The sequence below is a fragment of the Natrix helvetica genome, assembly GCF_964273705.1.
Source record: "Natrix helvetica genome assembly, chromosome: 1".
Lineage (NCBI taxonomy): Eukaryota > Metazoa > Chordata > Lepidosauria > Squamata > Natricidae > Natrix > Natrix helvetica.
In genome coordinates, this window is record NC_138548.1 from 255,340,625 (window position 1) to 255,362,519 (window position 21,895).

At 42.9% G+C, this 21,895-nt stretch overlaps 1 protein-coding gene and 1 pseudogene across 2 annotated transcripts in view; both read right to left on the bottom strand.

Annotated features, from left to right (window-relative positions):
- LOC309398648 (cytochrome P450 2C20-like) overlaps positions 1-21,895 on the bottom strand; it is a 177,606-nt gene that overhangs the window by 48,966 nt on the left and 106,745 nt on the right. The window lies entirely within an intron of this gene.
- On the bottom strand, positions 908-20,944 carry LOC309398716 (cytochrome P450 2C20-like; annotated as a pseudogene). The gene is made up of 9 exons (XR_014176882.1): positions 20,638-20,944; positions 15,907-16,069; positions 13,626-13,775; positions 11,981-12,141; positions 11,083-11,259; positions 4,730-4,871; positions 2,142-2,307; positions 1,742-1,883; positions 908-1,614 (listed from the first exon to the last, which is right to left on the bottom strand). The product of XR_014176882.1 is annotated as a cytochrome P450 2C20-like (transcript).

Here is a 21,895-nt window from a genome sequence, read left to right on the forward strand (position 1 = left end):
GCAGAAGACTAGGTTTAACAGATTAACACAGTTGGAAGGGATCTAGTAGGTCATCTAATCCAACGCCCCCCTCCCAAGCCCAAGAGGAGACCCTATGCCATTTCTGACAAATGGCAGTCCAATCTCTTCTTGAAAGCCTCCAGTGATGAAGCTCCCACAACTTCCAAAGGCAAGTTGTTCCATTGGTTGATTGTTCTCATTGTCATTGTTCCATTCGCTCATCATTTATGAAGATATTGAAGAGTACTGATCCTAAGACGGAACATTATGCTACCCCACTACTTATTCCCTCCATGTAAATGTTGACCCATTAAGGACTACTAATTGAGTACAGTTTGTCAGTCATTTACAAATCTATCTGGTGGTGATGAGGCTTCTGGGAAGAGAAGTGGAGACCCTCAAACATTTTATATGTTCATTTTATATATGAAGTTGAGGCAGTTGGTCTCTGATTTGAGAACAACCTGGTTTAATCAAATGATTTAAAATTTTTAAAAGCTAGCACAAAAGAATAAAAGAAGATCAAAAATTAATTTGATCGAGGAATCAAATATAATTTAAAATATTTTTGAAGGATATTTGTTTTATTTTGGTCAGGTTTTGACCATCATCAAATACTATAATCACAACAAGGGTATCCTTGAGGGAATTCTGCATAATATATCTATTTAAGATTCATGTAACTGGATTGTTGATTAATTCCATTTTGTACGCAGAATCTCCTTGAGTCAATTTATTTGCTTTTTGACAGGATATTTTATCAGTAGTGGACAAAAAAAGAACACGAGCCCTTTGAGTTTAATCCAGTTAAACATGAAACAAATTTTTCCTAGGAATGGCTTCCATTTTGAAATCCTAAGATGTATTTTTTGCATTTTGTACATCTGGAATCATTGATTTACTGAAATTATATGTTCTTATTCTTTATTATCCACAATGATAAAGTTATTTATCAGAGATTAGATATAGCAAATATTATAATTCAATCAGATACAATATTCATTCTGTCAGTCTTTAAAACAACCATTAGATGTCAACAGAAAATGACTCAATCTTGCATTTAGCCAAAGTGTACTAATACACGATCTTCCTTGTTACATTCAAATATAGATTAGTCCATAACATCAATTTGTGATAATACATCTAACTGAGACCCTTGCATAGTTAAATCTAGAGTATAGATTATATATTGAAAGTTTGGTGAATAGAGCTTGGGGGGGGGGAGCTATTAAGTATTTCAGAAGTATTATTAATTGTGCCAAAATATGTAATCAGATAAGAGGTCAGAATATCTACCTTCGCTATAAAAATCATTACATTGGTATTCCACATCATTTTAAAGATTGCCTTTAAATGTAATAACCATCCCACATGCTTTATTTCAGTATCTATTAATGTAGGTACTTTCTCCTAATTATTGACCACAAGTGTCCACTGAACGTTTAACAGCTCGTATAAGGGGGTATTGATTATTTCTGAAGTCCATAAACAAAGACATTACATCCGTATCTTTGGTGTCCCCAACCAGAGAGAAGGTGAAATTCTGGAGCAGAGCACTGAAGAACAGGAAGAGCTCCATCCTAGCCAGGGCCTCCCCTGGACAGGCCCTCTTCCCTACAATAGCAATGAAGAAAACAGGGTTTATTTCGGAAGTACATGTTGGAATTGTCTCTGATAAAAGACTAAGGTGGATCAGGTAAGCATATGAATTTGCAATGCAATCTGTTCCAGAGGCTTATACCTGCTGAGAATGGCATGAAAGCATCCTTTTTCTTGAACTGGCCGTTTTCATCCAACAAATGATTGGGATTGAATTTCTCTGGAATCTCCCAATGAAGAGGGTCAAAATGTACCGAGGTGAAGACTGGCACAATAGCCATGGACTAGAAGGAGAGGAAGAAACAGATGCCAACAAATGATACTATTTCATATGGAGAAGAAAGTGCCTTTGCTTTCCCTGTGCCTAAAATAAAAACAGGCAGTGAGTAGCCATTTGCTAAACATTGAAGAATGAAGAGGGAAGGAATATATATTTCTTTCAATACATATTTCTCTAAATTGCCCTTGTATTCAAATTGCCTCGCATCTCATTCTTTCCTTTCTTCCCTAGAGAACCTTCTTAAATACTTGTATCAGCATACCTTGGGAATAGTGTAACCATGGAACTTTGTGTCACAGGTTGTTGCCCGTGGGAAGATTTCAAGGCTCCCTTTCTGATATCGCTGAACCTCATGAACAACGGCATTTGTGAAATGTTTGGAGTGCGATTTCTACCTACCACCTCATCAATCTCCTGTTGCACCTTAGCTGTGAGAAGAACAGATTGAGATGAGATTCCAGACTTTGTCTTGCTTAGCACCTGCAGTCATTTGAATAGAAATATATGTTCCAAAGCAAATTGAGGGAAGATGGTTCTAGCCAGGACAATGGCTCCTCCTCAAAGTCATTTCTAAGTAGAGACCACTTCAACTTTTCTAGTGCAAGATCAATTTCATATTATTTGAATCTTTGTGTTTTGGTCCTCTAGCAGCCTGTGGAGATGGCAGCAGAGTTGGACAGTGAAGAGGGATGGGAGGAACATGGGCCAGTCTTGGAGTCAGGGGAAGGCTCGGATGAGGGCTCTGCACTGGAGGCAGAGAAGGAGGCCTGGGCCATCTGGTAGCTGCCTCCGAAACCTGACATCAGCGAGACAGAAGAACAGTTTGAGTCGTATAGTCGGTTCAAGCTCTGAGAAGTCCTGTTTGACTCTGTGATATGGTTGGCCTTGCAAAACTAATTTATAATTAGATTTCTGGCAGTGTTTCAAGGGAGATAAAGGTGGGTGCTTATCAGGGTTATCCTGAAAAACTACGGCAACTCGAGCAGACATCTGTCAGATTCTTTGGACTGTTTTTGAATAATCATGGGCTATGAATGACTATAATTCACAGGCATTTAAATAAAAGAGGGATTTTGGGACTAAGATTGTGATTTATGCTTTCTCCGGAAGCCTAGGGCATAACATTCTGTGCCTTACTAGATATCTTGAGAGGCAGTAAGCATAAAGCATTTCTGTGTGGGTTTTCTGAAGTTTAGAATTTTCACCGAAAAACAGGATAAATAGTAGTCAGGAGAAAAGATACAGTTCTAAATTAATTTCCTAAACTGTTATTTTCTATACATTAATATTTACACCAGCAGCAAACAAGCATTCATTCCTCCAAAAACCAAGAGGCCCATTTTCAAAAAGCTAGTGGTTCAATCTATAACTAATCAAGCAATTTTGGGTGGTTTCATGAATTAAGATTAATTACATTCTGTAACTATATTTATTATTTTTCATCTATGTCATAATTATACATTCCTGTGGAAAAGAATGTCACCATTGTCTGAAGCAGTGTAGTTCAAAATGGTGGAGATTCAGGGCAAGGCATCTTGATGAAAGCTGAAGATCTAAGCCATACCTTGTTACCCACAGAAACCATCCGCTGATCACATCAGAGGACATCTACCTGGAAAATTACCTGGAGTTAAAAGGAATGTTCATTTATATTATTGCAAAAATGATCCTCAAGAAAACCTATACTATACTAATTTCAGTCATTCATACTAAGATTTCATAAAGCAAGTATTAAATTATTGCAATTGGTTGACTGGTCTATGGCAGTATGGCAGAAATGGCATTCAGCCGGTTCTCTCTGGTTCGGCGAACCGGTAGCGGCAGCTGCAGGAGGCTCTGCCCACCCCTCCCCCACCCCAACAGAATACGCGATGGGGCACATACACTCACATTTTTGATGGAAGGTAAGTGAATCCCTCTGCTGCTGTATTGGGGGGGGGGATATTGTTGTTACAGCATTCAATCAATAGTCCCAAAGATGCTTTTTTCAGGAGACAACTGGACTGTCTTGCTTTTTCTTTGAAGACATTTTTCTTCTCATCCAAGAAGCTTCTTCAGCTCTGAATGGATGGTGGGGAGTGGAAGAATTTATATTCCTTGCAGACAGCTGTTCATTTGCATCGTTTTAGAGAGACATTGAGCTACTTGGAGGTTTGTCTGTGTCCCCAGGGTCACCTAAATAGTGCAAATGGTTCCTGTAGTCTGCATTTTTTTCTGGATGAATGTATTTCCAGAAAAAATGCAGATTACAGGAACCATTTGCGCTAGTTAGGTGACCATGAGGATACACAGATAAACCTCCAAGTGGCCTCAACGATTCTCTTAAACAATGCAAATGACCAGATGTCTGCAAGGAATATAAATCCTTCCATTCCCCACCATCCAGTCAGAGCTGAAGAAGCTTCTTGGATGAGTCTTGAAAGAAAAAACAAGAAAGTCCAGTTGCTTCCTGAAAAGCACTTTTGGGACAACCATAACCTGGATGACTAAGAATCTCCATAGACATTCAATCACTCCTGCCTCTTTCTGATCTAATCAATACCAATTGACTAGAATTGTCTTCATAAAATCTCAAGATTTGATGGGAAACCCATTTGTTTCAAGGGCATGTTAGCTACACTGGGAAATCTTTGAAAAAATCTTTAAGAAGACAGCGGAATCACTTCCCAAATATTCCTAGGAAAAATGCAGAAATCCAGCTGCAATGAGTTCACTTTCCTCAACTCCATCATTACTTTCTTTTTTCTTTAAAAATATGTTTTCTTTAAACGCCATCATTTCTTTCTTAGCATTCATATTGACAACCCTAGGAGTACCAATACCATTATATATTTGTGGGTATTTTTATACCTTGAATATGTGGCAATTTAGCTATCGCTAGAAGGCTGCAAAGCAAAGCTTGGCTTGTGGTTATTGTCCCAGCCCTAAAGAGTCCAAACACAACCGTCACAAGGTCTTCAATAGTGTAGACACCCTCAGTTGAGTTTTGCTCCTAAAAAGAAAATGGAAAGAAAAACAGAAGAATAAAAAAATTCTACTTGGAATTGAAAGGAGGCAAAGTAAAAGCTACAGGCTTGTTTCGACTCCACTGTTTGGAATATTTTTGAAAATACCACTGCAGACTTGAATGAACTCACAGATACTGTAACATTATATGTCAGTTTCTGTGAAGACCTATGTGTACCAACCAGGCACTTGCAAATATACAGTAACAATAAACCTTGGTTCACAGCTAAACTTAAGCAGCTACTTCGTTCCAAAGAGGAGGCCTACAGAAAAGGTGATAGAATAATGTAAATTTGGCCAGAAACATATCAACAAGGGAGATCAGAGAAGCAAAAAGAAGCTACTTTGAAAAGCTAAGGAATCAGTTCTCAACAAATGAACCAGCAAACATGTGGAAAACTTAAAAATATCACCAGTTACAGCAAACCTCCTTCCAAGACTGAAGAAAATCAACAACTGGCAGATGACCTCTTATTGGCAAACATCTTATTGGGTAGTTTTTAAGGGTATTTTAAGGGTATTTTAATGTTTATTTGTATTTCAATTTAAATATTGTACAGTCCACATCCTACCTCCTCCGTTTACCTATTTGTATATTTAAGTATGCCCATATTGTGCATTTATACTGTTTTAATATGACTGTACACCGCCCCGAGTCCTGTTTAGGAAAGGGTGCGGTTTATAAATTAAAGTTGTTATTATTATTATTATTATTATTATTATTATTATTATTATTATTATTATTATTATTATTATTATTATTATCATCATTATTATTACCTGAACGTATTTTACTGCAGATTTGAAAGGAAACTACAGTCACCTATCTCCCAATCAACCCCATCTCAGACACACCAACAACAGCCAAACCTCCTACAACTGACCCCATCCCGTTGGGTTCACAATCCCTGGTGATCAGAGAAAAGGAAGTGCAAGATCTATTTCACAGACAGAAGCCAGGAAAAGCACCAGGCCCAGACAAGATAACTCCTTCTTGCTTAAAAAATCTGTGCTGACCAATTGGCCCCCATCTTCACCCAAATGTTCAATAAATCACTAGAGATATGCCTTGTTCCTTCTTGCTTCAAATGCTCCACTATTATCCCAGTGCCGAAGAAGCCTTCCATCAAGGAACTGAATAACTACAGACCAGTTGCTCTAACATCTGTAGTTATGAAAACCTTTGAAAGGCTAGTGATGTTCCACTTGAAAACCATCACAAATTGCAGGGGATCTAACAGCAGCATAATGATGTACTGTTAGACCCCCTGCAATTTGCATACAGACTGTCATATAATGCTGTTAATATGGCTCTGCATTTCATCCTACAACATGCTGAATCTCCAAAGACCTACGCAAGTGTCCTTTGGTAGACTTTAGTTCAGCATTCAATACCATCATACCAGACATTATTCTAACTAAGCTAAATCAGCTAGCAGTACCTGAACACACTTGTAAGTGGATCACATGCTTCTTATCAGATAGGAAGTAATAATAATAATAATAATAATAATAATAATAATAAGTTTGAATTTATTAGCCGCTCCCTTTCCAAGTAGGACTCGGGGCGGCGTACAATGGGGCATATAAAACACAGAAAATATATAAAACACATAGGCGTACATACAGAACATACATACAGATACACAAACACGGACTCGGAGGAGGTAAACAATTTACATCATATAGACAGTTAAAAGACCCGCATTAAAATACCCCAATTGTAAAAACCCGATATAAAATTAAGATTTAACGTTTAAAATACAATTTAAAACAGTTAGGAGGAATAAGAATAATTACGATTGAGCCAGGCCAGATAATTGAAAGAGGTGGGTCTTCAGCTGTACACGGAAGGAGCGGAGATCGGAAGTAATCCTGATGTCACGGGGGAGGTCATTCCACAGGGCTGGGCCCACCACAGAGAAGGCTCTGCTCCTGGGTGTCGCCCCCCGGCACTGTTTGGCGGACGGCACCCGGAGAAGTCCCTCTCTGTGTGAGCGAATTGGTCGTAGGGATGTGTGGGGCAGGATGCGATCCTGCATATAACTAGGCCCTGTGCCATGAAGCGCTTTAAAGATCATAATCAAAACCTTGAAACGCACTCGGTAGACCACAGGAAGCCAGTGCAGCTCGCGCAGGAGAGGTGTTACAGGGGAGTACCTAGTCCTCCCCATAATCACCCGCGCGGCCGCGTTCTGGACCAACTGTAGTCTCCGAGTGCATCTCAAGGGAAGCCCCATGTAGAGAGCATTGCAGTAATCCAGGCGAGACGTCACTAGCGCATGGGTGACTGTGCGTAGGGCATCCCGGTCCAATAAGGGGCGCAATTGGCGCATCAGGCGGACCTGATGGAACGCCCCCCTTGCCACGGCTGTTACATGGTTATCCATGGACAGCCGGGCATCCAGGAGGACGCCCAAATTGCGCACCTGTTCCATGGGGGCTAGTTGGACGCCCCCGATGGCCAGAGATGGAAACACCTGGTTGAACCGGGAGGCCGGAAGCCACAGCCACTCCGTCTTGGAAGGGTTGAGTTTTAGTCGGTTGCCATCCATCCAGACCCGTACGGCCTCCAGACACCGGGACATCATTTCGACGGCCTCATTGGGGTGGTTCGGGGTGGAAATGTATAGCTGAGTATCATCAGCATACAGATGATATCCCACCCCAAAACCACGGATGATCTCGCCCAGCGGTTTCATATATGTGTTGAACAGGAGAGGCGAGAGTACCGATCCCTGTGGCACTCCACATGTGAGTGGCCTCCGGGTCGAACTCTGCTCCCCTGTCAACACACGTTGCGTCCGATCAGAGAGGTAGGAGCCAAACCACCGTAAGACGGTGCCCCTGACTCCCAGCCCCTCTAGCCGGTGCAACAGGATACCATGGTCGATGGTATCGAACGCCGCCGAGAGATCTAATAGGACCAGGATAGAGGAACAACCCCTATCTCTGGCCCTCCAGAGATCATCAACCAATGCGACCAAGGCCGTCTCTGTGCTGTGCCCGGGTCGGAAGCCGGACTGGCGCGGGTCTAGATAATCATTTTCCTCCAGGTGACGTGGGAACTGCTGTGCTACCACACTCTCTACAACCTTCGCTAAAAAAGGAAGGTTGGAGACTGGACGATAATTGACTAGGTCCGTTGGGTCCAGGGAAGGCTTCTTGAGCAGGGGCCTCACCACCGCCTCTTTCAAGGCGGCCGGTAGAGAACCCTCACCCAGCGAGGCGTTCACCAGGCCCAGGAGCCAGTCGCGCGTAACCTCCCAGGATGCCAGTACAAGCCAGGAGGGACACGGGTCCAATAAACATGTGGTAGGTCGCAGACGTCCACGCAACCTGTCCAAATCCTCGATGGTAACCGAGTCGAACTCCTCCCAAAGCGGTCCCTCAAGACTCGCAACGGGCGTCTCTACTGAATCACTGAAAGGGGTCCATCCCATCCGGATTTGAGCGACTTTATCCTGTAGATAATTCCCAAACTCCTCTGCTCTGCCCTGTAATGGGGCTTCCCGTGGTCTCTCAAACAAGAGGGAACGGGTCACCCGAAACAGGGCAGCAGGGCGGTTATCTGCAGACGCAATAAGAGCGGCACAATGTTGACGTTTGGCCGCTCTTAATGCCACAAGGTACGTCTTCAAATATGCTCGTACCTGTGCTCGGTCAAATTCGGAACGGGAGGATCTCCAACGACTCTCTAGGCGTCTCTTGTGGCGTTTCATCACCCTTAGCTCCTCGGTAAACCAAGGTGCCAGGGTGGTTCGTCGCCGCAAGAGAGGCCGCAAAGGCGCCACCCGGTCTAGGGCCCCGGTAGTCGCACTATTCCATGCGTCTACCAGGTCCTCCACTCGGGGGCGGGTCAGGTCCACAGTAGGTGGCCCAAGTTCCGTCTGGAACCTATCCGGTTCCATCAGGCGCTTGGGGCGGAACCATCTAATACCTTCCAGTTCCGCCTCCTCGCGGCGGGGGGTGGCACCAGGGAAGTCCAGCCGGAGAAGTGAGTGATCCGACCATGACAGGGGAATAGTGTCTAGATCCCCTATTCCCAGATCACTCGTCCACTGGCCAGAGACAAAAACAAGGTCCAGGGTGTGGCCTCCCTCGTGAGTAGGGCCCTGAATTAACTGGGTCAGGTCCATGGCTGTCATGGAAGCCATGAACTCCCGAACCCCCTCAGACGCTTCTCCCATCGACGGCAGATTAAAATCCCCCATCACTAAAAGTTTGGGGGTCTCAACCGCCACCGATGAGATCAGCTCAAGGAGTTCGGGCAGGGCCGCTGAAGTATAGCGAGGAGCCAGGTATACTATCAGCAGGCCCAACTGCCTCCCTGGGCCCCATCTCACGACGAGGGACTCACACCCGGATGTCTGCGGCACAGTGAACTCTCTCGGCTCTAAGTCTTCCCGGATAATCACTGCTACCCCACCGCCCCTTCCCTGGGCCCGAGGCTGGTGAAATGCTCGATAACCTGGAGGGCACATTTCCACAAGGGGTAGACCTCCCTCGTGGCCCCTCCCTCGTAGCAGGTGAAGCTAGACAAAATCACATCAGATACCCGTACAATTAGCACAGGAGCCCTCCAGGTCTGTGTGTTCTCTCTCCACTTCTCTTCTCTCTATATACCAATGGCTGCATCTCAAATGACCCATCTGTTAAACTACTGAAGTTTGCAAATGATACAACAGTGATTGAATGTTGAACAACTCGCCTTGTGGTGTGACAGGAACAATCTGGAACTGAACACACTCAAAACTGTGGAAATACTACCACCTCTTATAATACTAGACAACGTAGTACCAACAGTAGTGACCTTCAAATATCTAGGTTCTATCGTCCTTCAAGACCTAAAATGGATCCGTAACATGAAAAATGTCATAAAAAAGCACAATAAAGAATGTTCTTTCTGCGCCAACTCAGGAAGCTCAAATTGCCCAAGGAGCTGCTGATACAGTTCTACAGAGGAATTATTGTGTCTGCCATCTGCACCTCTATAACTTTTTCAGTGTAGGAGTTGAAACAATTTATGTTCAGGATGCAAGAGGTCTGTAAATAAGAACAATGCTATAGAACACTGCACACCAAGACATCTAGACACAAAACAGTTTTTTTTCCTGAACGCCATCACTCTGCTAAACCTATAACTCCCTCACTACTGTCAAACTATTCACTGCATTACTATTACTATTACTATTAATCTTCTCATCACTCCTATCACCCATCTCCTCCCACTTACGACTGCATGACTGTAACTTTTTTGCTTGTATCCTTACGATTTATATTGTTTCCTGATTGCTTATTTGTACCCTATGACTATCATTAAGTGTTTTACCTTATGATTCTTAACGAATGCATCTTGCCTTTTTATATACACTCAGAGCACATGCGCCAAAGACAAATTCCTTGTGTGTCCAATCACACTTGGCCCATAAAGAATTCTATTCTATTCTATTCTATTCTATTCTATTCGAAATAAAGTAATTCATGAAATTCTTCATAGTGTCTTTTTCAATTAAACGAAATATAATTCATCCAGAGTGACTTTAGAATATATAGAAAAATTCTTCAATTCTAAGATATTTTTAGGGTCACTATTTCATGCAGAGGAAGAAACAACTTACCTGTCTGGTCTACCTATCAAATATTTACCACAATAATTCATAGTCTGTTTTTGACTAACTTTGTTGGAGCTGGCCTAAAGAATTGCTAAGGTGTATGCTTGGAAAAGAGAATTAAATCTGTTCCATAGAAATTTACTTGTTTCATCTAACAGACCAATCCTAATAGAAATTGTTTGTGCAAGATGGTTCTAGAAAACTCTACTTAATTATCTTTATATCACCTACTGCAATTGTAGATCTCTAAAGAAATACCTACTAAAATTTAAATCAGCATGGGAAGAAAATTTTTATGGATACTCATTTTTTGAAGAAAAATTCTGCTCTCTTAAAGTTAACAGAGTTCTATTGTTTGACCTAACTTTCAGAATTGAATGGATACCTTTATCAACAGTTATGCCTGGAATAGTAATATGTGCCAACAAATGGCAGTGAAGGGATTGTCCAAAAGTAAACAAAAAAGGGGAGGGAGGAATAAATATTTCCACACTTACTTCATCATATAGGATGGATTAGTTCCATCTTAGATGCATAATAGAGATATTTAAACAATTATGCAGATATGGTATCTATACCTACCTTCTCCACTCTAAGAAGGAAGCAATCGATATAGTCACGCAGGTTTTGGGGATCCAATGTCTTTTTGTGCAAATCCACATTCTCACGGATATAATCACAGATCTTTTTAATTTCAGCAAAAATCCTTTGGTGTGGCCCAGGAAAGAATGTCACTATTTTTGGAAATGTATTGTATACCTGTAATAGAGTTCACATGAAATATTATAGCTTATTAGACCATTATGGTGGAGGATTAATGCCCCAAATATTCAGAGAGTAGCTTTTATTCTAATATTGCTAATTGTTAATTCTCAGATGGGAGCAAAAACCGAGAAGACAAGAATCACAAGGATTTCAATATGATATCTTTAATTCTATTTACCGGTAAATACAGTATCTTGGAAGATATAATAGGAATTAATATTTATAATAAGTTAATTAAAGAGGAGAGTCTTTGAAAGGCTTTCCCCCAGATCTCTCCTCACCTAGGCTGAATTCCTGGTAGGCGATACTTTGTCAAGGGATTCTCCCACTGCTCCCCTAGCCCCACCCGTCTCTTCCACAAATGCTGAAAATGACCAAAGTCCTCCAAGAGGCAAAGACAGAAACTGGCTGTGTGCATAAAGATAGGGGAGCTGTCTAACAATTCCACGATAAGAAGTGACATATCTGTCCAAAATCTGACATGGCCCAAAGAAGTTATGAGAGAAGGAAATGAATCCCTAGGAAATAAGCCCAACCAGAAGAGATTTTGTTAAGAACCAATTTATGCTTGGATGTCTAGATTTGCCTTCTCCTGCTTAGAAGCTCATCAGATCTAATGTTTACATTTCTTACCTGGATATTTATACTCACAAACACACCTGCTAGTTAAAATGGGGGGTTCATGACAAGAAGAGGATCAAGTAGATTAACATACCAGTCCGAAGATACTAACAGAGTATCTTAAATGAGTCTCCACAATCTTCTGGTGCTCTATGAAGGTTTTATCTTTGTAATCAAATCGATTGCCAAAAACAACTGCACATATCACATTAGAAACAGCACTTGCAAATATTCTCCTTGGGTCGAAAGGCTGCCCTGCAAAAAAAGAAAAGAAAAGAAGGACCACAGATGTTTATAAGTGGGATCAATGAATGTGGATCTTCCCTTTCTCAAATCTCATCTCAAAACTGCAATAAAAAGTGATTGAGGCCTGAGAAATTGGAATTTTAATTCTTTCCCTCTTTCCTAACAATGGAATATAAACACACTATTAAAATGCTATAACCACTTTAATCAAGATTCAACATAGTGTTTCCATGTTCCACTTTAAAATTGACTAAATTTATATTCAAAGATTGACCTTCTTACGGCTAGAGTTTCTTCACAAACCTATTGCTCTCTCTTTCAGTCAAGAAGTGTTTTCTCACTCCTTCATCTGCCTTTTTCTGCTGTATTTCCCACCTTGTCCCTTCCCTTCTTCATATCTTCACAGGTTTTGCCACTAACTAAGCTCTCCTGCCTCACCATCCCTTCTTCCTTCTAAACTTTCTTTTCCTGTTTTCTTTTTATGTTTCTTTAAATAATATCATTTACAAGTCATTTCATTATTTCCCCCTCCCCATTCCAGAGGTTTGTCCATTAAACATTATATTCAAAGGCTCCACAAGTCACTAAAGGAATACTATTTATGACTGCTTAATTCAGATTCACAGTGCCTTTCAGTTCTCCACCCTCATGCAAACTCCCCCTAAAAGCAAATCATTATGCATGGTTTCATTTCTCCCTGTAAATTATCTATCTATCTTGCCTTTTTGTTGGCTGCTGATTTTTCCTGGTGTTTAATATGGCATTATGTTTAAGTGATTTTTAAAGAAACATTTTGCTACTTTTTCCAGTTTTAACCAAGCACTCTGTTATCTCCATCCTTCTCTCCTACTAACCTACCCAATTTCTTTTTAAATAATCCAATACAACTTTTTCCTATTTATTTTTTATCTCCTTCCAGAAAAGATGTAACCACAAGAATGGCTTTCAACTCCCTGTATAAATTCTATTTGTGGCCCTTTAATTCGTATCCATGTTGCCTTACGGATCTCTGTCCTTCATGGAGCCTATTCTTATGCGTGTGTTGCTTACCACCCTTAGTTTACCTGTCTCCTTTTTCCATAAAGGTTTTTTGCTGGTTTCGGAATTTGCTTGATGTGTGTTACTGCATCCAGCCTAACATTTCACTAGTTCTGGGCAAACTTTCAATTTTATAAAGCCATAATTGCTCCATTAAGTGACTTCCTAGGATTTCTGATCTTACAGTAAGATTTCAGTATTTCTCAGCAAGCTTGTAATTTTATCAAGCCAAAAGCTGACACTGGATAAAAAAGAGGGAGAAAGAGCTCTATTACTTTTCCCTTTGCTTCTGAACAATACTGTGAAAATAAAGGGGAGGGGGGCATTCACTGCCTATCTAAGTTTTTCTTTATTTTGTGCAATTAAGTGTAGAGGATTTGAGATTTAGTGTAGAATCCAGTTGTCTTTCAACTTCATATAATACAACAAATCCTTTCCAGATTCTTTTTTTAAACCTTTTGTGGTAGCCATTTCCTCCACCAGACAAAGGTCTTCCTCCTGCACCCTCTCAGACATTCTTTTCTTCCCCATCCCAAAATCTCGCAAGGTGGAGAGTGTGAAACGTCGCAGCTCCCTCCATTTCTTCTCATCAGTGGTGGTCAGACCTGAAACCAAGGACACAGGAAACAGATCACAATGTGATATCAGTTCTCAAATTTTGCAAAAAGGGAAAAAGTTATACATTACAATTTTTCTCCACCCTATTTTTACAGTAAAGAAGCCTTCATGCTTGAATTACTAATTAGATCAACTGCAGTTTTCATCTATTCAGTGCTCTCATATTAGGAGAAGAATGAATGAGGTTGTGGAAATCATGTCACACCTTACTATAAATGTGAAATGGATAGGGATCAGAGGTGGGTTCCTACAAGTGCGTTCAGGCAAACCGGTAGTGGAAATTAGGGCTCGGTCGCTGAAACGATAGAGACTGCAGGCTAGCCATGACCCAATATTGGCTTGGACACTTGCTCTGCCTCGCCTTCGCCATGTGCATCCACAGAACTGCCTCCTCCTGCATACATGCAGGTAAGCATTCACAGTAGGCTACCTCCACCTCCCCACCAGCCAGTGTCTCCCGAAGCCACATTGGGGATGGGGACAGGGCAGCCCAGCAAGCTTCACAGCCATGTCACTATGAAGCTTACTGGGCCGGGTGGCCCCTTCCCCATCGGGACAAACCCACCGTCATTGCAGTTCCTGGAGAGCCACGTTCATATTGGCAATCTGGAGGGTAGAGGGAGCCTGCCGCTGCCTCCTAGCTCAGGAGCCACCTAGTGGCAACCCAGGCAGGGCCGTGGCAATGGTGGAGTCTGGCGCTCGGGGAGGGCAAGGTTAGCATGTTACCAACCACACCCTGCAGTGTCACTGTCCACTGGCTCAGGCCAGCAGGCTCAGCTGCAGCTCAGACGAGCTGGGGAACTGTGGAGAGCATCCCATGTGTTGCACTCTGCTCCCACAATTTGCCCATGCCTCCGTGCCATTTTCAGGCACCCAGTTTGCCGGGCTGCCCCCGTCCCCTCTGTGGATGTAATGGCAGAAGATTTAGGAGATTGCAAGCCCAGCAGGGAGAGCTGCCAGACTCTGGTAAGACGTGCATCTCAGTGGGACAGTGGCAGGGCAGGGCCACTGAAGAAGGGGAAACAGGGGAAACTGGCAAAGGGAGGGCGTCGGTAGATGGGTAGAAATTTCAAAAAAAATCTTATCTTTTTCTGTGCACGTGACCTGGTGGTGGGGGGTCATGTGACTGCATGGGTGTGGGTGTGAGTGACATCAAGTTGGCCACACCCACTGAATCTCATATCCCCCCTACCTAGCCATGCCCACTAAACCAGCAGCGAAAAATTTTGAAACTCACCACTGATAGGGACAGGTCTTTAGACCAGTCATGGACAGATTTCTCTATTAGATACAATTTTCAGTAAGTATAGAAAAATGGGAGGTGCTTCAGTTATTTTTGTATAGTAGAGGTTTTGTTCACAAAAAATAAGTAACTTCCAATTGTTATCTTACTTGGATGCTTCATTGTGTATCATAATGTCACTGTAAATTCTAAGCAAGCACATAGATTTTGTCAATTGCAATCTCTCTCCAACCTAGTTCTTGAGGACTTTGATATGCTTATCATTCTTAACTAATTCCATCATTTCTCCTTCCTACCACACTTTGCAGAATCTTTCTCAATCTTTCTGAAATATGATCATTTGAGCTTTGAGTGAAAATTCTGGGACAGATTTGCTCAATGATTTTTTTCCTGGGCATCCATAATATTCTCAAGAGTTTTCTCTGGAATCTTCTCCAACATCAAAGCTTAAAAGGCATCAATATTTTCTCTATCCAGCTTCTTCAAAATCTAAATTATTTTGAGGGCACATGAAATTGATATTCAACATTAATTTGGATAACATAAGCCAAAAAGTGTCTTCGTTGGTAAACCACTTTGAATGTCTTCCCAAAGGACCAATTTAGAGACCAAATTATTGCTATTGTTTGTTTGTTTGTTTGTTGTTATTTTGCATGTAAGTGACAATCTGAGCAGTCTTGAGAAGGGACCAGTTGAAAGGAAATGGTGAAAAAAACATTTAATTCCTTTTTCAAGAAACATGACCAAATTTACATCTTTACAAGACATTTCTAGTGAATCTTTCACAACTATCAATATTATTAATGGCATTCAGACAATTTGTACAGAAAATTAAAGAAAAACAATAACTAATGAGGAAATGAAAGAGGATCAACCTTTATTTTGGAACATTTGCTTATGAGAAGGCATTTCAGTTCGCCCACCAAATTCTTCTGAATGATCTACCAAAGCATCTTTTACCACGGCGTACCCACAAAGAACAACTATTGGTTTTGATCCATGCCAGACAGTAAATATAGGTCCATATTTCTCAGCAAGCTAAGGACAGAATTAGGTGAAAATTGAGTCAATTAGGTGACAAAGCATTTTTGGTGAAATTATTATAAAGTATTGTAGGAAGTTAAAACCCCTCTACTAAAAAATGTAATATTTTAGGAAATATTAAAAGGGCAGAATATTTCTTTTAAAAGGGGGTCAGAAACTCAACTCCCCCCCACCTTTGTCAATGGGCCATTAAGGCCTGAGCCAGTCTATTCTGTATAACAAAGATCTGCCCCCTTCAGGCATACCCATCTAGGAACCAGAAACTCACTACAGGCACCCTGGAAAATTACATCAACCAGCAATGCAAACAAGCTTGGTTCTCAGGACAGCCTACAAAGTTAGCTAAGACCCCCCCACCCCCACTCCTGGGAGTCTAACCACCAATCAGAATGCATTTCTTACACAGGAATGGAAAGCTCTGAGGTGGGACCCAGATAGGGTATAAAACCAGGGCACTCTCAGAATTCCCTCCCTTTTCTGTTCAGGAGCTCAAGCCATGTCCACCATTAAACCATCTTTCCAAGCAGCCTCCATGTTTTCCAGTGTCTTTTTCCCCACTTGGAACTGAACCAGTGGTGGGTTTCAAACATTTTTAGAACCTCTTCTGTAGGTGTGGCCTGCTTTGTAGGAGTGGCTTGCCAGCCATGTGACTGGGTGGGAGTGGCTTTCCAGCCATGTTACTGGGTAGGCATGGCCAACTCGTAAAATGTGGTGAAACTCACTTAACAATGCTCTTGCTTAGCAACCATAATGTTGGCTCAGGAACTCTGGCATTTGAAGCACGCAAGTCTTAAAGCTGTCAAGTTACAAGACCCTTGCACCCCTAACCCTTTAGGGGAAAAAGCCCCAGGGTTGTTCAAACTTGACAGCTTTAATACTTGTGGACTTCAACTCCCAGAATTCCTCCTCCAGTCATGTTGGCTCAGGAACTCTGGCATTGAAGTGTGCAAGTCTTAAAGCTGTCAAGTTACAAAACCCTTGCACCCCTAACCCTTTAGAAAAAAAACCATGGATGTTCAAACTTGACAGCCTTAAGACTTGTGGACTTCAACTCCCAGAATTCCTCCTCTTGCTCTTCATCTTGATGATGTGCGGATGGGCGGGGAGAGGGAGCTGGAGTAGGTTATAAATGGCACTGTAGATTTGTGGAACCTCTTCTATAGAAGAGGTTAGAACTGGCAGGAACCCACCCCTGAACAAAACCCAGAAGGACATTTCTTCAAATAGTATTTTTGAAATACTTCTTAAATTTGCCAGAGCTTCAATAGGTTTAGGTTTAGGTTTATTTGGATTTATATGCCGCCCTTCTCCAAAAGGACTCAGGGCGGCGTACAACATTAAAAACACACATCACAAAAGTTAAAAAAAGATTAAACCCATTTCCAAAAAGACCAAATCAATTTTTTAAAAAAAGAAACAATACACTTAAAATAAATTAAAATTAACATTAACAGGCCAGGCCGGCTTGCTGGAAAAGCCAACTTTTTAGGGCGCATTGGAAGGACCGGAAGTCAGGGATTATGCAGAGCTCCGGGGGCAGCTCATTCCAGAGGGAAGGCGCTCCCACACAGAAGGATCTCCCCCTGGGGGTCACCAGCCGACACTGTCTGGCCGACGGCACCCTGAGGAGGCCAACTCTGTGGGATCATACTGGACGGTGGGAGGCTACTGGTGGCAGTAGGTGGTCTCGCAGGTACCCTGGGCCTAAGCCATGGAGCGCTTTAAAGGTCATAATTAGTACCTTGAATTGCACCCGGAAAACAACTGGCAACCAGTGCAGGCCGTCTAAAAGGGGTGTGACCTGGGAGCACCTAGGTACCCCCATGTCAACCCGCGCGGCCGCATTCTGAACCAGCTGAAGCCTCCGGGTGCTCTTCAAGGGCAGCCCCATGTAGAGAGCATTGCAGTAGTCCAGGCGAGAAAGGACGAGGGCATGAGTGACTGTGCACAGAACATCCCGATCCAGGAAGGGCCGCAACTGGCGTACCAGGCGAACCTGGTAAAAGGCCCCCCTGGTCACGGCCGTCAGATGTTCTTCTAAACTAAGCCACATATCCAGGAGGACTCCCAGATTGCGAGCCTTCTCTGAGGGGCTAAAATTTCTCCCCCTATCGTCAAAGATGGAACAAGATGTACAAATCGGGATGACGGAAACCACAGCCACTCAGTCTTGGAGGGATTGAGCTTGAGCCTGTTCCTCCCCATCCAGATCCGCACAGCCTCCAGGCATCAGAACATCACATCGAGAGCATCGTTTGGGTGGTTTGGGGTGGAGATGAAAAGTTGGGTATCATCAGCATATTGATGATACCGTCCCCAAAACGACGGATGATCTCACCCAGCGGTTTCATGTATATGTTGAACAGGAGGGGTGAGAGAACCGACCCCTGGGGCACCCCACAAGTGACGCGCCTGGGGGGTCGATCTCTGCCCTCCAGTCAACACAAACTGCGACCGATCCGACAGGTAGGAGGAGAACCACCAGAAAACGGTTCCCCCCACTCCCAACCCCCGAGTCGTCGCAGTAGGATACCATGGTCGATGGTATCGAAAGCCACCAAGAGGTCTAATAGGACCAGGACAGAGGAACAGCCCCTGTCCCAGGCCCGCCAGAGATCATCGACCAACACGACCAATGCCGTCTCCGTGCTGTACCCGAACCTGAAACCCGACTGAAACGGATCCAGGTAGACAGCTTCATCCAGGTACTGGGGAAGCTAACGTGCTACCACACTCTCGACAACCTTCGTTACAAAGCGAAGGTTGGAGACCGGACGAAATCCTCTCTCAATGAAGCGTTGGTAATCGCCTGGAGCCAGCCTCGTGTCACCTCCCGGGAAGCCGAAACTAACCAAGAGGGACACGGGTCCACCACACAAGTGGCAGCACTGAGTCTCCCCATAATCCTGTCCATGCCTTCGGAGGTCACAGGGTCAAACCCATCCCAGATAGTCTCCTCAAGATTTATCCCCGTCAGCTAGCCTGAATCTACCCAGTAGGAGTCCAAGCCTGAGCGATTTTATCCTGCAGATACTGAACAAATTCTTCAGCCCTACCCTGCAAGGGGTCTTCCCCAGTTCCTTGGTTAAGTAAGGAGCGGGTCACCCTAAACAGGGCAGCTGGGCGGTTATCTGCGGACGCGATAAGAGCGGAAAAATATTGCCGTTTTGCCGCTTCTATCGCCACTAAGTAGGATTTAATATAAATTCTTACTAGTGTTCGATCAGATTCGGACCGGCTGGCCCTCCAGCCACTCTCTAGGCGTCTTTTCCGGTGTTTCATCTCCCGGAGCTCCCCAGTATGTATGTTAAGAGGACATTTTTAAAAAGATGTATTAGAACTTACTGATTTTAGAAATGTTTTTAAAGAAAAGTTTAATGTTTTGAAATGGATGGGGAAAAGTGCTTTTTTCCCCTTTAAGGTTAAATAATTTGAAAGGATATAATGAATTTTGTTAATATAAATGGTGACAGATTAGTAAGTGCAAACAGAAATATTACTAAACAGAATAACAGAGTTGGGAGAGATCTTGGAGGTTCTCTAGTCAAACCCCCTGCTCAGGCCGGAAATCCTATACCACGGGGGCCATAGGTCAGATGTGTCATGCGCTGGCAATGCCTAACCCTGGTTTAGCAAAGGGGGAAAAGTTGCAATACATCACATGATGACAACGTGTTGTCACGAGTTTGACACCCCAGTTTCCTGCCTGAGCCCTATACTACTTCAGATAAATAATTGTTCAATCTCTTCTTTAAAATTTCCAGTGTTGGAGCATTCACAACTTTGGAGGTAAGTTTTTCACTGATTAATTGTTCTAACTGTCAGGAAATTTCTCCTTAGTTCTTGGTTGCTACTCTCCCTGATTACTTTCCACCCATTGCTTCTTGTCCTGTCTTCAGGTGCATTAGAGAATAGCTTGACTCCCTCTTCTTTGTGGCAGCCCCTGAAGTATTGGAACACTACTATCGTGTCATCTCAGTCCTTATCATTAAATTAGACATACCCAATCCCAGCAGCCGTTCTTTTATGTTTTAGCCTACAGTCCCCTGATCATCTTTGTTGCTCTTCTCTGCACTCTGCACTACTTCCACAGCAAGGAAGAAAAAGCAGAGATGTTTAAATGGATTGCTTAATTCAAAGAAGATAATATATTTAATTATGTTTTTTTTTTTCATTTAGAAATAACTTCTGGATTTTATCTCAGTGATGAAAAAAATGAAACTTTAATTTTGGTTTTGCTGATTAAGTAGGTTGTTGTTTTAGAAATAAGATTATGGATTTCCATAATATTATAGGAAAGAGTTTGTGTTTCTGTATGTCTTTGATGGCATCTAGTTATCATCGGCATTTTTGCAGTCCAGATGAACTTTATTAGGACAGAGACTGGTTTATCAGATTACTACAAGGTGACTTCATATTATAATTCTCTTTGAAGAAATGAGCCACAAATAAAATTGTTCTTTATAAAATAAATCAAACTAATACAATTGAAGAAGCTATAGGTATCTTTCAAAGGTAATCATCAGAAACTTTGAAGAAGTACAATAGTTAACTAGCCTTACCTTTTGAGAATGTTTATACAAAGGTAGTACATCTCGCTGAAAGAGGTTCCTCAGAATAGGCCATGGAGCAGGTCCAGGGGGCAGCTGTCCTTTTTTCTTGTACATTTGGAGAAACGAGAAAAGGGTGAAAAGTATACAGAGAAGAAGCAGAATTCCTGTCCATGTCAGCTCCATTCTCTTCTGAGTTATTTTCCTCTACAAAACACCCAGAAACTGTTTCAATGAGACAATATTGAAAGAAGAAGGCTAACTGGAGCCTCAATGGCAGTCAAATAACATATTTTCCCTAATACATTTTTAATCAATGTGTTCTTTTATTCCTATCAACACTGGGTAATTATTTACCAACATCTCTACCTTTGGACTCTGGGTTCAAATGAGTTCTTCTTTTTGTACATTTTGTGCAACATGTGCGAGGCCTGACTGGGGGAAGGTCTCTGGACAGGTAAAACCAGGAGGGGCGAACACGGATGGAGTTGGCAAACCAAACAGCTACCAGGAGGCAGTAGCTGGGCAGGAGAGGCCTAACTGGGGAAAGGCCTCACAAGGTGTTGTGACTGCAGGCTGTGGTGGTATGGAGGCCAGCTGCTGGGAGACGATGGCCGGGCTCGATGGGCCAGTTTGAGAGGAGGCCTCAGGAGGTAGGTGGCGCCTTAATTGATCCACATGGCACCGCCACTCGGTGCCATCTGGGAGGTGGATTCTGTAAGAACAGGGACCAGTTATTGCAGTGACAGTGGCAGGCACCCACTTTGGATCCCCAGAATAACTCCTCGCCCATACAAGATCCCCATCCCTGAAACTGCAGTTTGCCAGGCTGTTCCCCAGAATAGAGAGGGTGCAATCTATCCACAGGTGCCGGCCCATCAGCATCTCCGCAGAGCTCTTGTGTGAGATACGGCAAGAGGTTGAATACTGACCCAACAGGTAAGCAGCCACCCTTGATGGCCAGACATCCCGGTCCATCCTGCCCAGGGTCTCTTTGGCCGAGTGGACTGCCTGTTCCGCACGGCCATTGCTGGCCAGATGGTAAGGGGTGACAGGTCCATGGCAGATGCACTGTGCGGCCAGGAACTCCTGTAACTTTAACTTTAACTTTTATTTAATTTCTAGACCGCCCCTCTCCCAGAAGGGACTCGGGGCGGTTTACAGTCATATTAAAAACAGTAAATGTACATAATATAAATATAAAATAAATATAGATGTGGCTGGAGGAGGTAGCAATAGTAGAGAGCAGATGGAGATCCTCTCGTGCCGA